Genomic DNA, 4594 nt, shown 5'->3' with positions numbered 1-4594 from the left:
GGAATCTGAAAACAGAGTCTCAGGTTGCTCAGCCACGCGAGCACACAGGCCAAAACCGGAAACCCATGAGCATGTACCTGATGATAACCTGCAGCATGTTCACAGCAACTGTACCAGTTCTGCAGAATATGCGGTGGGAAGGAATTGCTCTATCTAAGAGGTCGTGCTCGTTGTTCTCATCAGCAAATCTGGCTTTGAATTTGCTAGCCCATATCTGCTGCCATGCTGAAACGGAACGCAATTCCGATTAGTCGCTGTGTAAAACTTTGCTCATTCTCTCTCCTCAGATAAAGTGATCACTGGAGATGATGAATTCTTCTCCTGCCAGAAAAGCCGACTCTCCTGCTGCTCAGATGAACTGAAAAACTGGTTTAGCACTGGAATCCGAGAATGGCAGAACACGTAGCAAGATTATTCGAAACCCACAGCCAATAAGAGTTCCAACTTTCATTTTATTTCTCTATAATAGTGCATTATCCAGCAGAGCCATGAGCAACTGCCACCTGGCTGCAAGCTGAGTTGGAAACCTATGTGGGAATCAAGGACATGTGACTCACTTATGGTCGGTATTTCAAACAGTTCTCACGTTGAGGTGTGCAAAAATTTGTTCCTATACGTATTCAGGGAAGGTCAAAGGCGATCTGAGATCTCAAAGAGGTGGTCACTGTTCGTGATTGCTCTTTGTTCGATTGTGAAAAGGTTTCCCGCTTTAGTCACATTCACGTTTCTTGTTGATGACTGAATCAGACAGAAGGTGTTACACCAGAGCTGCACGTGACTTGCAATCCTCTCCCTCGCTGTCATACTTTCCTGGAACTCTGTGAGAACAAGAAAACAAAATACATACTGTCATTCGGCAACCTATCTGTGATTTCCTCATTTTCAGTTACAACATGGCTTAAACCTCAGGCCACACGGTAATATTAGTAACAGTATGAGAACAAGAGTCGATAGTTCATCTGTGCCTGCAAATCTTTTCATTCTGAATGAACTGTATCCGTGTCTGCTGCTTCGAAACTCGAATATGTGAACTGCTCCAAACTATGATTGAGGATTTCTGGTTTTGGTTGACACACGTTGAGAAACGCCAGACAGTGTTCAAATGAAGCTTTCAGAGCACATTTTCGGATGCATTTGACAGAGATTACCATCATGAATCCAGTGTTCACTGTGACAGAAGGAAATGAATGCTCTCCTTGTGACTGATCCTGGCCACCTTCGCATGTAAAGCAAATGCGGTACTGTTATTACAGAAAGGATCAGTGCCCGGTAACTGTGTCCTTAAAGTGGACATGAATGAAAAAATAAAGAATACCATGTTGAAATATCCAGGAAATATTGGCTGAAAAGGCGGAGACAATTTTCCCTGCAGCGCCAAGACAGAGGAACATATGTAACTGCACTCTTAAACAGGATGGCCAGCAGTGATATAAACATCGCCACATATGAAGGACCACTGCGAATTGAACTTTGAAAATGAAATTCACGCAGCAGATATTCGGAATTATATTCATTCCACCGATACAGTAGTATTGGGCGAGTAAATTCAAAACAAGGCTTGCTGATGAGTATGCAATAAAGCCCCATCGATCATGATATGAAAGACTGTCGTCCGGAAAGAGGGAACAACAATGTTTCTTCTAAGCTTTGTACTGGGACACTTTCGCACAAACTGATACTGCTACTCTCCAGAAAAGATCAGGGCCCGCGGCATGCACTCTTAGAAATGGTGACCATCAGTGCTGGACACATCCCTGCATATTCAGAAGAAGGAAGAATACATATCGAATAAAAGCGTAGATGGCAATTAATTGTACTTGTATTCCCTTTTACCACAACAGCTAGAATGTGTGGGGATATACAGAGTAAGGTTTACTGACCAGGTGAGAAAGCAATTACCTCCACATATCTTGACACACAAGCCTATCTTTCTTTCTGTCCATTTTTTTTTGAAGCGCCGATCCTTTCCGTAGGAGATGAAGATGATTACTGCTCCCCCGCAGGATCACAGTGGGGCCAGAGACCAGACTGAGCTGCTCAGAACAGTTCGTGTCTGCCGAGAATCACTGAAACTGAGATTGATGACACGTAGACACGGTGTAACAGCTGCCAACACATGTGGAGGGTTTTAGGACGGATTAGGACCCACTCTGGGAAAAAGACTGGATCCTAAGACTGGGGAGTAAGTGTTCAGGGACGGGACTGGAGAATGGGGTTAAGAACGATATTAGCCAAGATCGAATGGCGGAGCAGACTAGATATTCTGAAAGCACTAACCGTCCTCCTATGTCTTCCAATCTCTGGCCATGTGGCATCTAAGGAAATAGAAACAGAGTTATTTGTTCAGTTGTAAGTCCTGGGCAAAGTGAGAGATAGAACAAGCATAATACAATTTTAGAGACTGGGAAAATGTTTGGAGAGGAAGCAATAAATGTGAATCTGAATATAAAGTTTGAAGTCAGGAGATATTCAATAAAAAGGAAGTTTGTAGAAAGGCAGAGGGACATGGAGATGGAACAAGAAGTGTCACCAGTCCTGAAATCTCATTCGGTTTTCGTTTTCAAGATGCGACCGGACCTGCTGAGATTTTCCAGCAATTTCATTTGTTGATTCTGAAACAGAAAATGGGAGTGATCCTGGACCAATCAGCTCTCCCATGTTCTAGGAATATTTGACTTACCCGTTCGATCAAAATCACGTTTGTCCCACACTGAAACCTCAGAATGCTTCCCCACCCCCACCCTCGTTACTGGCAATAAACTGTTCATTACATAAACTTACATGAGCACACAACAAGAACAATTGCAAAACGTTCAGGGAGAGCTCCGTTCCGTTCCATCAGCACATTCTAAATCGTTAATTGTTGTTCAGGACGCATGAGACATTAAGCCGTCTCTGTCAGACCACTGACAAATGGCCATTCGCGTTCTATGTCTTTGAACACTTTGGTTGGTGCACCGATGTAGTGGAATCTCACGTTTTGAAATGGGCATCATTCATAGTATTTTCAGCTGCACTGACAAAGTTGTCTCTGGCATTTCCAGTAAAGTTCAGACAGTTTTCACTCAAAAACCGACATGTGATCAAAGCAGGAGGACATATGTGTCAACGAAAGCAACAAGAACGCTCCACCACCTTTGGTTTGGAATTCTGCATGTGGAACGAAAAGGTGGAAATCTATTAAACAGTGAAAACGACTATTATGGAGCTTGGACGCACGACTCTCTGATTAAAAACCTCACATTTCACCAAACTGAGATATCCAGGCTTGGCACACGACGAATTAGTTTGCTATTTCATTCTGAGCACAATTCACCTGGCACAGCAATTTACAAAGATCCAGCTCATTCCTGCCAATCACAAAGAATATAATTCACATCTTTCACTTTTATTATTTCTTCAAAACATTCCAATCTATTTAACACTTGTCCCCGCATTTAAGATTCAACCCGAATATTTTCATATGAAGTGATTTCCAGTCACTCTGGCAGACAGTAAATAGGTCGGAAAATTACCTTTGGAAACCCAATCATTTCCGTTTACAGTGTTGGGAATTTCCCATCTGCTGACGAGACAGAGTCCTCACAATCATCATTTTCTTTGTTCTTCCTGCCTAAAACGTTTACCAATTTTTATTTTCAAAACAGGAGTTTTTTTTTATAACACGTTCCAAGAACAGGAACAACCTTCCAATCTCCTGAAGCCGTTTCCAATTTAAAATGGAAGCTTTGTTCCTTTCCCACGGGAAGAGCAGTTAATGAGAAAGGAGTTTCCACGAGCTGAGTCCCAGGGTTTGGCAGGAAGCCCTGATTGAAGCTGCAGTGGCCGCTTTCAGTTGGCATCGGGGGAATTGGAGAACATGGTGTCGTATTCTGCTGCGTGTAACCGTCTTGCTCCCTGTGGACTCGGGGTGAATCATGGATGAGTTTTTGGAACCACACTGCCTTCCAGTCTCTGGCCATCTGCTATCTAAGGAAATAGAAACAGTTATTTGTTCAGTTCGAAGTCCTGGGCAATGTGAAAGATGGAACAGTTCTGATGCAAAATTGGAGACTGGGAAAATTGTTGGAGAGGAAGTAATAAAAGAGAAGCTGAATATAAAGTTGGAAGTCAGGAGACATTCAATAAAAAAGAAGAGTGTGCAAAAGCAGGTGGAGATGGACATGGAAAAGAAGTGTCACTTGTCCCGAAATCTTAAATCGATTTATATTTCCAAGATGCTACCAGACCTGCTGAGGTTTTCCAGCAATTTCATATGTTGGTTTAGAAACAGAAGATGGCAGTGATCCTGGACCAAACAGCTCTCCCGTGCTCTGGGGATATTTGACTTACTGTGTCTATGTCCCACACTGAAATCTCACGATCCTGTCGCACCTCCACTCTCGTTACTGACAATATACTGTTCATTACGTTAAACACAAGAAGCGCAATTGCAAAACGTTGAGGGAGAGTGCCCTTCGGTTTCCATCAGAACAATCTGAATCACTGAAAATTGGTTCAGGACCCATGTGACATTGATCCATCTCTGTCAGACCCTTCGCAAGTGGCCATTCTCTTTCCATGCCTTTGAACACTTTGGATGGTGCACGGTTGG

This window comes from Chiloscyllium punctatum, unplaced genomic scaffold (assembly GCF_047496795.1).
Source record: "Chiloscyllium punctatum isolate Juve2018m unplaced genomic scaffold, sChiPun1.3 scaffold_92, whole genome shotgun sequence".
Classification (NCBI taxonomy): domain Eukaryota; kingdom Metazoa; phylum Chordata; class Chondrichthyes; order Orectolobiformes; family Hemiscylliidae; genus Chiloscyllium; species Chiloscyllium punctatum.
Note: the sequence above shows the minus strand (reverse complement) of the source record.